General features: G+C 46.5%; 1 long non-coding RNA gene across 1 annotated transcript in view; it reads right to left on the bottom strand.

The window, feature by feature from the left end:
- The window catches only part of LOC138921728 (uncharacterized), a 44805-nt gene extending 39073 nt beyond the window's left edge, over nt 1–5732 (bottom strand). The window contains exons 1-2 of the long non-coding RNA XR_011434572.1: nt 5553–5732; nt 3576–3663 (exon numbers count right to left, since the gene is read on the bottom strand). This is a non-coding gene — a long non-coding RNA (uncharacterized lncRNA). The remainder of the gene's footprint in view (nt 1–3575; nt 3664–5552) is intronic.
- Between the last annotated feature and the right edge of the window lie 8157 nt (nt 5733–13889).

Here is a 13889-nt window from a genome sequence, read left to right as displayed (position 1 = left end):
CAGGAAGCAGAAAGATGCTTTGACTTTGCTGATAAAAATTTTGGAACATGCTTGATTATACTGGAATGGATATCTCTTGGCAAAAGACAAAAAGTTTATCTAGGAATGACATTGAAAACATGTTTTACAGAAGATTCATCAAACTGTTAAAGAATTTAATTTCAATAGGACTCAAGGAGAAAAAAACACACTGGTAAAACCAAATACTATGGCGGACAAAATACGTGACTTGGCAATACTGTCCAGTTCAACACAGGAGTAACAGTTCAAGACCCATCTTAAGTCTTCAGCCACCGATGCATAATACATAAAGTAAAGGGGACAAAGACAATTAAACTGAAATTGTTTACATGAACAAGATTTAATATCAACTGAGATTTGCTCAGGGAGACTCATTAAAAGATTATGGCAATAGAAGTGAGAACTTGGGGATGTGAAAGTGATGGAAATATCAGAAAAAAGTAGCCAATTTAACTCTGAATTAGTAATAGTGGGAAAAGAGGGCAAAGTTTGTGACTTTTTATAGTCAAGCCATCCTATCTTCCTCTGCCATAAACCTTCCTGGATCCCACTCCTACTCCCTCCAATTGAAAGTGATCTTTGCCTCTATTAAAGTCTCAAACCCCTTTGTAACTCTCTTATGAGATTCATCACTGCCTACCTTACAGTATATTATCCAGGAGGGCAGAAGCTGTATTAGATTCACACCAGTTATCCCACAATACCCAGGATATAATAAATCTTTGAAAGAAAATGTTCTGAGAAAATGGTTGTGATTCCACAGACAACAAGTCTAGAAGGAAATCAGCCACATGAGGGATGGGAGAGTCTACTCTACACTGGAGAATTCTGACTCTATAGCTATGAACATCAAGCGAAAAAGAGGGGTGTGCACCTAGGGAATCAGTTTGGCTGCACTGGGGACATTCTTATGAGCCATGCTATGACAAAGATATGAGCAAAGGAAGAAAGGAATGGTACACCTATAATGTCAAATGTGGTCTGTAGCTCATTTTCTCTTCCTTGGCCACCAGAATATCACTCACTCTTGGTTTTCCTCCCACTCCCTGACAGCTCCTTCAGTCCCCTTTGCTGGTTTTTCCTAATATCCCCAAAGCACAGTCCTTAGACCTACCTATACTTCATCTCACTCTCGGGGTGGTTATGCCCTGTGTCACGGATTTACATACACAAATACATACACTGACTTCTCCCAACTTTATATGTCCATTCCACCGGAGCAACAGACTCATATCCAACTGCAGGCTTGGCACTTCTACTTGAATGCCTGATAGACACCTTAAACTGAACATGATCAAAATCTATTTTGTCCCTCCAACCTGTTCCTCCCACATCTTCCCCATCTCAGTTATGCCAATTCTATCTTTCCAGTTGCTCAGACCAAAAACCTGAAAGTCATCCTTGACTCTTTATCTCATACCTCATCATCTGATCTATCAGCAAATCCCATCAGCACTATCTTCAGCATATCTCCAGAATCTGACCACCTCTCACCCCCTCCATGACCACCACCCTAGTCCAAGTCAGCATCACCTCTCTCCTGGATTATTGCAAGAGCATCCAAACTGGTTGCCCTGGTTCTGTTTTACTCTTCAACACACCCTCCTCACAACAGCCCAAGGGATTATCTTAAAGCATTATGGCAGATTGTGTCACTCATCTGCTCAAAACACTCCAGGGGCTTCCCCTCTGGGTCTGAGTCAAAGTCCAGGCCTTTACAATACTGTAGAAGGCTCCCTACATCATGGCCCCGGGGAAGCTCTTGAACTCACCTCCTCCCACTCTCACGTGCACTCCCTCTACTTCAATCCCACTGGCCTCGTTGCTTTTTCTGTAAGATATCAGAGGTCCTCTTTCTTCAGGGTCTTTGTCTGGATCCTTCTGTAATACAGTTGGAGTTCTTTCCCCCCAAAATGCTGTCTTGATTCCATTTTGAAGCCTTGGCTACTTCAAGCAGCTGATTAAGTCTGCACTCCAACTACTTCCCTTATCAGCTCTCACGGTCCGGGCCACTGTGCACCTGCCCTAATGACCCTGGGGCCAGGTACTAGACAACTAGAGACAGGCCCTATTCCCTGGAACTAGGTACTAGACAACTAGAGACAAGCTCCTATTCCCTGGAACCCAGGAAATTACTCAAATTAGTCAATCCACAGGGATCTCATAAAACCTGGCTAACTCCTGCTTGCCATATGTAGTTGCCCCCTAAAGCTCCAGCTTGCTGTTACCCTGCCCCTAGCTACAGCCCCCTGTGTGGTCTGCCTGACAGCCTTCTCTCGTTTGGAGCTGTAAGTAACAAAGAGTTCTGCCTTTCATTTATCTGAGTGGCCCATCGTCAAAAGAATCTTTAAATCTTATAAAACACTTTCTTCCCTCAGAAAGGTTCATGGCTTGTTCTCTTAACTCCTTCAGGTCATTGCTAACTGGCACTTTCATACCGAGGCTTTCCCTGACTGCCTATGGAAAACTGTAGTCCCCAGGCCTGGCACTCCATATCCCTTCCCTGCTTTATGTTTCTTTCACTACTTTCCAGGCCTCACATGTTTATTGTGTCAATTGCTGGCTCCCATTGTGATAGCATCACTATGAGGGCAGAGGTTTTTGCCCCATAGTAGGTGTTCAATAAATACTTGAGTAAATGAGCGAATGAATGAATGAAATGCTAAGAGTAAACTAGAGAAACAGTGGGGATACTTAAGTCTCAAATAAGCTATGACCGACAAAAAGAACAAAAATAGCCATAAAACTTCCCAACAAAACAAGCCCCAAAGGACTTTTTAACCTATATGTGAAACAAGTCATCCAAGCCCCTCTAGTAAAAGGTCCCTGTGGTTCACACAGTAGTGCTCATCAGACATCCTCTTTACTCCTCTACGTTTCCCAGTCCCTCCCCACTCTGTTCTGACCTCATGCAGTCAGGAAGAGCCATGTGACTAGTGCCGGCCTGTGGGCTATATATTGGAATGATGTGTACGTTTCTAAACCAAAGTATTTAAGAGCTAGTGTACTTTGTTCTTTGAGTATGAGGAGATCATGTGTTCCAGAGGATGAAGCTACAAAGTGGTGGAGTCTCCATTAGAGTGGGTCCTTGAATACTCCAAGGAGCCAAGGCACCTGCTGACCTGTGATGAGTATGCAGAATGAGCAAAAAAGTAACGTTTTGTGATAATAAGCCACTGGGACTGGAGGCTGTCAGTTTTGCAGCATAGCCTGTCATATCCTGACCAATCCCCATAGTCTGTAATGTTGGGCATCTGGTCTCATGGGGCTACTGATTTCTATGTTCATTATAGCTTTGAATATCTACAGGTGACATCATTTGTATGGTTAATAGACAATGGAAACAATTTTTTAGTTCAGGATGGCTTCCCTTTCTTCTCTCAAGGGGCAATATGCATGGTGGTTAAGAGTCTAGGTTCTGGCACCAGACTGCCTGGGCTTCTGTCCGAGCTCATCCATTTATAGTTTTCACTCTCTGGCCTCCTTACCCCACTTGAATAATGAGAATGATACTAGGATCTAGGTTCATGAGGATTAAGAGTTAAAATACGTACCTTGTACACTTGTACAAGCATGCGAGACAAACGTCCTCTTGGATCTGATACTCATTGTCACGTGTAGATCATTCTCCTCCCTTCCTCCCTAAAACAACCAAAACTTTTAATATCCAGTCATCAGACTCTGCTAGCCTCTACCCTTCCTTGCTGTAGTCATTATTGACTGATTCCAGGTCAGTACCCCTCTTTCCTTGCACACTGTAGCTCCTGGATGAATGTTCACTCTCCTCCTCAAGCCATGAAGGAGGATGGCTGTCTCCTCCCCTCTACCTGCTGTTTATCTCTCCTCTTCAGGTCCTCTTCCCCTCCTGACCCTGAAGTGTTACAGTTCCAAAGTTTCCCTTCTCTTCCCTGTGTTCACTTCACTCTACATTCTCCCTGAATAATCTCATCCTGGCTTCAACTTTAACAATGTCTTCCAAATCTCTACCTCTAGCTTCTACCACTCTCCCAAGCTCTAAATCCAAATTTCTAGAACTACTGAAAACTCCAGGGGCATCTCATTTTCAGTGTGTCCAAATTTAAACATTAAACATTATTTCCTTCACTACACTGGAATCTCTTCCAAAAAAGTAAACACTCCAACTCCGCCTCCCCATGCATGCTCCACAACTGTGCATCTCCATTGCTGGCATTGCTTCAAATTTAATTTAACCTAACAAATATGTAACAAGCATCTACTACAGTGTCACACTCCATCCAATTCAGTCCCAAACCTGTACTGGCTGTTTCTAGTATACCTAACGAAGGAGAAACAAAAATGAAAAACAAATAGCCCTTCTCCTTCGTGTGTGTGTGTGTGTGTGTGTGTGTGTGTGTGTGTGTTCATACTGTAAGATCCACACTGAAGAGGAAGAATAAGTGTACACTTCAGGGGTTTTTAATACATTCCCCAAGTGAATCTTATGCTCTCTGGAGTTCGATACTGACTGGCCCGAGGCAAGTTCACCTTCAGGGCAAATGAGAGTCTGAGAAAGTGCAGCAAATTCTCCAAAGGCAGCTCACAAACAAATAGACAGGAACCTGAGTGAGGGTAGAGCCAGCCATGCGGGGGATTGCTAATGGTCATCTTGGATTCTTTCTTCTCTTTATTTGCCATTGCCAACTGAGCACCAGTATCACCTCAGGCCTCTCCTCTGCGGCATGACGGATGTCATCGAGGACTGAGTCATTGAGTTGCCCGTGGCAGTCAGGAGTCAGGTCTCCTGCCTTACCTAAGAGCATTTCACTCAGCTCCTGTTTATGGAGCCCGAGGCACAGGCACAGAAGCCTTCGGACAGGGTGGCTTTCTGACATGCCCTCGGCACCAACTCCATGTGCAGAGTCTTCCTCGTGGACAGCCTGGCAGCTCCCCTCAAGCTGAGGGCTTGCTCTGCCAGACTCACCACTTGGCTCCCTTTTATTGCTCATGGAAGGGCCTTTAGGGTAGTTTTGTCCCGAGAGAACTATGTTCCAGTAAGACTCCTCAGTTTGGAAATGACCCTTCCTCCAGGCCCTATGATCTTGACAGCCCTCTCCGTCTCCCTTTCCCTCTCTCTCTAAATGGTACCATATCCCTGTGGTAGTCCAAGCTATGCACCTGGAACTAATTCCTCATACTTCTTTCTCTTCTTCATTCACCCACATTTACTCTGTCACCAAATTCTGTCCATTCACCTGCCAGTAGTCTTCCAAATCCACCCACTTCTCTCTATCTCCACAGCCACACCACAAGTCCAAGCTGCCACTATCTCTAGCCTAAACTACTGGCTGCATTTGCCTCCTATCTGGTCCTCCTGTGGCCTCCCTTTCCTCTTCCATCCTTCTTTTCCAAAGCAGCCAGAGAGATCTTTTAAAAAGTAAATCCAGCCTATCACATCTCTCTCTGAAAAAACACCAGGCAAGGGCTTCCTATCGCCCTTGGAAATAAATCCCAACTCCTTCCCATGGCCTTCAAGATCCTGCCTCACCACCCAGGTGCCCATCTGAACTCACCTCATGCTGATCCCACTCACTCTTCTCCAGCACTAAGACCTCCTAGTTCTGAGCACATACCAAGTTCTGATGTGCTATTCCTTCTTCTGGGAGTGTTCTTCCTCTTCAGATGGCCAACACCTCCCCAACCCTCAGGTCTCCATCCAATACTACTGCCTCAGCAGATGTGGTAGGAAGATTTATTTGGTCACAAGTCTTCCTTCCCTCCCTGGTTCACTGTAGGTGGAATACATTTCCATGCTCCACTGCCTTTGGGCTTTGGTCCGTGACTTGCATTGGCCAATGAAATGTGAATGGGCATGAGGTACACCATGTACAGCCAGGGGCTTTAACGTGCTTGCATGGTTTGGCTTGCCCTCTTCTGCTCTTGCCCTAGAATATCAGGGGATCTTGCCTCACTCAGGTAGCCACTGCTCCTTCCATCTGGGTCCCAAATGAGAAGACACGCAGAGTAGACCTGAAGCCATCTCACAACCTGATGTACAACCACCAAAACCAACCCAAAGGCCTGTGCATGAGAAATACATGTTGTAAATTACTGAGGTCTGGGGACTTCTTGTTATACAGCAGTATCGCAGCAAACACTGACGAATGCCTCAGGGGAGAAACACTTACCCCAAACTAGAGAATGAAGTGAAAATCTAGATAGATAAACAGTGAGATATCCAGCTCCATTTCGCACCCAGCTCCCAGACCATTGGCAACCAGGTGAATATCTCCCATGCAAAAGATGAAAAGGGATTTCTCCATGGAGGGAAAAAGAAAAAAAAATTGGTCAAGAGAAAAGACTTGCAGACACTAGCCATGAGAAAATCCACCATAAAAAAGTCAGTTCACCTCCTTGTTACTCTGTAACCTTGCCCTCCACTGAGTAGGGCTACCCGACCTCCACACACGCAGAACTTCCAATTAGTTCTAACCCATTTTTAAGGGCCTCACTCTTCTTTTTAATAAAAAAAATGTACCAAAATACTCATTTCAAAATGGGAAAAAAGTACATGTCCATCAAAAGCGGCTTTTCCACCTTTGCGAAAGGGAGCGATAGTGTGCATCTTGGGGCCCAAGCAGACGCCCCTCACTGCAGCACTTCTGCATTGCTTCATGGCCACTGCCTCTCTCTGTGCCACTGCCATATTTAGCCTGGACAATTCACTATGCTCCCAATCACGATCTCCTCGCCTGGGCTTCTTCAGCACCCATTCTTCACACAGCAGTCTGGGGATCATTCTAAAATGTCCTCTGATCATGTCACTACTTGGCTCAGAACACTGCTGCGGCTATCAGACCGCTGTCCCTGCCCTACAAGGCATCTGCCTAGTCCTCCTAGTGCAGCTCCTACTCGTCTCCCTTTCACTGGTTCTACTCCAGGCAAGGTGCACAGGCCTTTGCATTTCTTGAAAATACCTGTCTCAGAGATTGCACCCTTATTGCTCCCTTCACTTGCCTGGGCTCATTTTTTCCCAGTCCTTCCAAAACTGGGGCTCCTTCTAATCCTTCTATCATCTTCTAAAAGTGGCTTTTTTAACCACCCTGTCTACAGTAAGCATCCCACCTCAACACTTACTTTTCATCTTTTTGTCGTAATATTGACCATGATTTGTAATTGTGTAGGTATTTTTCCTTCCTTGAGTTATTGTCCATTCCCCTTGTGACTGTAATGACCAGTGGAGCAGGCCTTGCTATGGCACTCACTGCAGAATTCCCAGAATATGGTGCAAGGTCTAGTCCAGAGGAGGCCTTCCAGAAACAGCTCTGAATGAAAGGAGAAGGTGGCATCAGTGATGGGGTGAAAAGTGGCTTACATAAGCGCTCACTAGAGGGTAAACCACTGAGCTTCTGTGTGTGTAGCTTGGGGGAGAGAGGGTGGGTTTATGTAGAAATGAAACACGAGTGTTTCTCTGTCCCACTACCAAGTCCTCTGCCTTCCCGCCAGAGCGCTTCCCTCCCCTGGTCCCACTGCTAGCCCCGAGTCACCCAGCTGAGGGCTGCAGCAAAGGCAGAGAGACTGGAGAGAAGGGAGAGGACCGGACCCTGCGTGCAGAGTGAGGGTCCTGGAGGAAGCGTCGAGCCAAAGAGGCTGGAGAGGAAGAAGGGAGGGAGGAGAAAGCTAGGTCCGTGTTGGGAGGGAAGGGGGACCCTTCCTGCAAGTGGCAAGGGCTGCCTGGAGGAAGCCCCTAGGCCCAGATCACTTCTCCGTGGCCTTAGGGGGACACCTGTCCCTACTGCCCAATGGCCCCTGCACCCCTAGGTGCCCACAACAGAAGGGGGGCACTTGGGGCCTCTGTGGGGATGACGGCGACATGAGAGGGGAGCATCGGCCCAGGTTAGGGTGGGACTAGACAGACTCAGTGGGATGCTGCCCTCTCAGCGAGGGCGGTGTGAATGCTGCCCCCAGCCCTCCATACGTGAATAACAGGGAAACGGAAGACCCTTTCTCCCCACGTGCACGTGGTGGGCAGCGGGGTGTGCACCAAGTTGGGCCTGGGGATAGCACTCAGAGTCTAATGTCCCTCGGGAAATCCTGGAGAGAGGAGAGACAGGGACATGGCCTGAGGTGGCAAGCCCCAGCTGAGCCCCAGGAGGGGGAGGAGCCATCCTGGAGCCATGGATGCAGGGGAGAGGGCAGGGGGCAGAGGGCACCTGTCCTGGGGGCTGTGCCGGACAAGGCTCAGGGCTCCCAACGACAAGCAATGTGCTTGGCTCTGGGTCAAGGAACCACGGTCCTGGGAACACCAAGTGCAGCCTAAGGGGACAGGAGCTCCTTGTTGCAAACTGCAGTGATGCTGCAGGCTGAGGGGGCAGGCAGGAGGCCCGAGGCTGTGGCCCACAGCGCAGCAGGGGTCACAGGGTCGGTCTGGAGCACACGTGTGAGCTGTGGCCCGGCCCTGCTCATCCCGAGGCCCTGCTGCCCATCTGGGGCCTTCCCCAGGCCTCCCCTAGGGACCATTCTGTCCTGGGAAGGACCCTGCGGGCTCTGGGATGAGAAGGTCAAAGGCGACCCCTCAGCCAAGCTCAGCCCTACCAGCCCCGCAGGAGCTCCTCACCTTTCTGCACAGCCTCGTCTTGCTCCCTCCCCCCGTGTCCCAGGGCCCCACCAACTGCGAGGCTGTGCCAGGCCCCATCAGTCTTGCTCCTTGGCCTCTATGAGGAGGCCTGACTCCCGGGTGGGGTGGGGGTGGAGGTGGGGGCCCGAGTCTTCCCCGATATGCACCCCCTGCCCACATCAGCCATCTGCCCTCCCCCCACCGTGTCCCATCTTGCCCTGGGCCTCCGCAGAGCCCTGGCGCTGGTCCCCGCATCTCGTGGCCTGAGGGCAGCCGCAGCACGAGACAGCAGGCCTGGGGGGGGGGGGCCCGGGAGTGCCCCAAGGTCAGACGTGGCAGGGTTAGAGCCCACGTCTGCAGGCTCCCTCTCTGGCGTCTGGTGCACTTTCTGGAACAGGGGCTTGGCCAGGCGAGGTCAATGACCTGTTCCAGTCTCACCTCAGCCCCTCTGTCGCTCTCTCTTTTCCATTTTTGGCAGGACCTGGCCACCCTTGGTTGTCATCAAGCTTGGACCGGGGCTCCGTGTGTCCGTGGTTGGCTGAGAGTGACCCGGGCAGTGTGCACAGAGAAATGGCGCACATCGAGACATCCAGCGGGGCCCAGAGGACGCCAGAGAGACACCCCAACACCTGCCCCGGCAGAGGGCCGGCAACACGGCCGTGCCGGGATCAGATGGGAGCCAAAGGCCAGGGCCTCCTCCCCGGGGCTCTTCTGCCGCCGCCTCTAGGAGCGAGGGCTCTCGCAGATGACTCCAGACTGCACAAGAGGAGAGAAAAGCTGAGAACTCACAGCCGTTGTGTCCCCGTGCACAGGCAGTTGCCATGAACGTGTGGCACGTGTCCAGCCAGGCTCGCTCTTGGAGGCTTTAAAAAGGCACTGATGTTGGTGAGATGCGGAAGCAACACATGTTCGCCCCTCGGAGAGAGCGTCCATCACCATTACCCACGCACCATGGGTCTTTCCTTGGGCTGTCTCCTGGGGCTGTCACCATTAATAATCTGCCGCGTCTCTCTCAGCTGTGTTTCTGGGACTGTCACTGCTAGCCACACACCTCGAGCGTCCTTTCCAGGCCTGGGTCGTGTGGTCAGTTGGCCTGGCCTGGAATCCCAGTGCCTCCACTGCAGAGCTGTGGTACTTTGGGTAAGTGCCTGAACCTTCCTGTGCCTGGCGTCCTCATCTGGAGAAGAGGGGTCATTACAGGACGCTCCTCCCCCCAGGGCTCCTCTGAGGACTCGTGGAGCGGGTGCAGGCCCCGTTGCTCAGCCCACTGCCTGGCACGTAATAAGAATTCATGTTACTTTTGGCTGTTTTTTCATAGTTAAGGTTATGCTATATATGTGCACAATTCCGTGTTTTAGTTATTTTTTCTTTAGCAAAATATTAGCTATGTACCCCAGTTCTGTAACTCTTTCTTTTTGCGTTATTGGTATAGTCTATAATATGGTATTATGTCCAGCACAATATAATGCTTTTGCAACGTTTTGACTAAGTATCTTTTTGCATGAATATTTGTTTGCTTTTCCAATGATCTCTTAAAAATATCACTGGAGGGTCAGAGAATTTTAAGACTGTTGATCTGTCTTCTTTAACAGGACTTTGGGCAAGAAATACCAAATTGCTTTCTTAATGCCAGCAAATGAAAGTGCCCATTTGTTTTCCAACTATCATGTTTAATTGCTGTTTTACAAATGGCATAATTTATCCTCTCTTTATTAGCATTTATTTGGTGGCTAATTACAGTAGGACTTAATATTTAAAGGCTATTTGTATTTTTTCTTTGGTAAATTGACTGCACCTATCCATTACCCACTTAGCTGGAGACTCAGTATTTTTATTCTCAAGTTGTAAGACTGATTCATATATTAACCTTTTGTCCGTGAAATTTGCTGTCACTCACACTTTAGTTGTGTTTATGATGCTTGATGTAAAGATTTAAACATTCTTTATATTGTTGTATTTATTAAGAGCTTTCCTCTGTAATTTCTTTCATTACTTTTAAGCTCACAATATTCTTTTCTGTGTAGAAAGAATGTAATTATTCATCAGGATTTTATTCTAATATTTTTCTTTATATTTAGCTTTTAATCCTTTTAATATATATTTCAGAGTGTTACATGTGTTAAGGATCTACACAGATTTTTCCTTCAAATAGCTAAATGTTCTGGTACCATCTTTTAAACATCCTTCCATAGTGATGATTGTTGTTTGCTTTATTTATATTGTACATATGTGTGCATGTGTATCCCACATGTAGTGTCTTTAAGATCCACTCATTTGTTTATTTTGATGCCACGATGACTTGGTTACTCTACACCCTACATTTCTACCTTACAGCACTGGCAGAATGTGAAATTCTGACATCAAGTGAACCATGGGCAAAAGCATATGAGAAACAATTTTTAAATATCAAGTTTTTTGTGAAGATAACCTAAGTTTACATTGCTTTACTACCTAAGTTCTAATTTGGCCAGTGAAGGGAAAGGAACCAAGGAGCATTTGGAAGAGGCCCAGAAGGAGGGAAAGTTACAGGGAATATAGCACGATGTGACAAATTGAGCATTTTGAAGAAAATCTGCACTGTCTAACATGGCAGAGAGGAGCAATAGAACAAGGGTGAGTGCTGGCCACTGGGGACCTCCTTCAGGGGCAGAGGTCACACGCTGAGTACACATTGGAGGAAATTTTTCAAATTCAAGAGACACACTTCATATTAGTTAGAAGAAGAAAAAATAGGAGTGAGCATGAAGTTCTGATTTTGATAAGAGGCAGAGCAGGCATCACTTCAGGAGGAATAGATGGAGTTGACAAAGGGAGAGAAGACAGAATAATTATAGGGGCAAGAGTCTGAGGAGGAATTAAGGATGGGCTCCAGAGTGCAAGTAGAAGGGCATGCTTCAAAGAGTAAACTAAAAGGCATAGGAGAGTCTAAATGTCCAGGTTAAGATCTATGGTCCTCCAGGGCCCCTGTCATTAAAAGAGGGCCCTGGGGGAGGGAAATAAAACAAGAAATGGCCAATAAACACTTGAAAAACTTTCAAAATTAAAACTATTTTTGAGGAGACATCATCATCACGGCAGCATGAGAGGATCCCTTTGTCTCTCCCCTTCAATCTACAGTGAGCGAAACATTCATAACCCAACAAAGATTACACTGCCCAACATACCGGGACACTGAAGAGATCCACATACATAGGAAGGTGAGTGGACTGGAGGACATAGAGGAGGCCAAACAAGAGAACAGCAGAGGCAGTGCCCACAATCCCGGGGCCCCAGCCATGGTGCCTGAGCCAGCCATGTCCAGGCCCAAAGAAGCTGATGGGAAAGAGCAGAGGTGTGTATGTGACTCCTGCATCCCTGTCGCAGCAGCACCTGTTGCCACTGGGAGTGGAGCAGCAGTGGAGGTGGAGCTCCACAATCCTGGGCCCCTGGCTGCACCAGCAGAGGTGCATAAACAACTCCAACTTCCCAACCACAGCAGCACCTGGGGCCACAGGAAATGGACAACAGCAGAAGTAGTGCCCCATGAACTCAACTTCCTCTCCTCCTCCCCATCCCCCTGCTATGGCAGTGGAGCTTCGGACTCAGGTCATCCCAGACACAGCAGAGGCATTAGCCATCCTCGTACTCCTGGTGGTAAAGCCAGTGACTACAGCAACATCAGCAACAGCAAAGCATCTGTGACCCTCACAGGCACAAGTGACGAGAACGAGTACTGACGACACTCCTAATAGAGGAAATGGAGGGTGGAACGTGCTGATTCTCAAATATATTCAGAGGCAGCTCAGGTAAGAGAAACCAAAACTAGTGCTATAGCACCACCTACTGAAAATCAAAAGAAAGGCCTTTAATATCCAACCAATAGGAAAGTTTGAATCAAAACAAACAAAGCTATACCTAAATAAGAAAGGTGTTTGCTACAATAAATGCACCAGCAGAGGACTAACTCAGCAAGCACCATGAAAAGCCTCAGTAATATGGCATCACAAAAAGAAAATAATAATTCTCCAGAACCAAGCATAAAGTCATGGAAGATTGTGATCTAACTGATAAAGAATTCAAAATAGCTGTCATGAAGAAACAATGAGCTACAAGAAAACTCAGAAAGGCTGTTCAATGAGCTCAAGAATACAATCAACGAATTGAAGGAATACTTTACCAAAGAGACTGAAACACTAAAACAGAAACAAACAAAAATTCTGGAGCTGAAGAACTCAATAAATGGGATGAAGAAGGCATTAGAAAGCATTGGAAACAGAGCAGACCATATGGAAGAGAGAATTAGTGAGCTTGACAATAGAAATCTAGAAATGATGCATGTAGAACAGGAAAGAGAACTAAGATTTTTTAAAAATGGAGAAATTCTATGAGAAATATCTGACTCAATTAGGAAAGCAACATAAGGATAATGGGTATCCCAGAAGGAGAAGAGAGGGAGAAGGGAGCAAAGAGCTTATTCAAAGAAATAATAGCTGAGAATTTCCCAAACCTGGGGAAAGAACTGGATATACAAGTACATGAAATTAACAGAACACCTAATTATCTAAACGCAAAAAGACCTACTCCAAGGCACATTATATTAAAACTGTCAAAAGTCAATGACAAAGAAAGAACACTAAAGGAAACCAAGAGAGAAGAAAATAATAACCTAAAAAGAAACCCTCATTACACTGTCAGCAGATTTCTCACCAGAAACTGAGAGAAAGTGGAATGATTATTCAAAATATTGAAAGATAAAAACTGTCGGTCAAGAATACTCTACTCAGCAGTTATCTTTAAGATATGAAGGAGAAATAAAGTCTTTCCCAGACAAACAAAAGCTGAGGAAGTACATCACCACTAGACTTGTCTCACAAGAAATGTTGAAAGGAGCTCTCCTACCTGAAACAAAATAGGTTAGTAAATACTTATTTTAACGTAAAGGCTAAAGGGAAACAAAGCATGAAAGATAACTATAACTACTTCAATTTGGTAACAAACTCACGATACAAAAAGGGATAATTTGTGACAACAAAAACATAGAAGGGGAAGAGAAAAAGAACGGAACCTGCATAGACTAATGGAGATAAGATGCTATCAGCAGAAAAAGGAATATCTCATCTATGAGATCTTTTATACAAAACCTCATGGTAACCACAAAACAAAAATTCAGAGCAGAGTCATGGAACATAATAAAAGGGGGAACTGAGAAACACATCACACAAAACCACGAAAGTGAAATGGCAGATAGAAACAGCAGGAACAAGAAACAATGAAAATATAATACAACCAGAAAACAAAAGGCAAAACGGCAGTA

The sequence above is a fragment of the Equus caballus genome, chromosome X (assembly GCF_041296265.1).
Source record: "Equus caballus isolate H_3958 breed thoroughbred chromosome X, TB-T2T, whole genome shotgun sequence".
Classification (NCBI taxonomy): Eukaryota; Metazoa; Chordata; class Mammalia; order Perissodactyla; family Equidae; genus Equus; species Equus caballus.
This window is presented reverse-complemented; position numbering and strand designations above follow the sequence as displayed.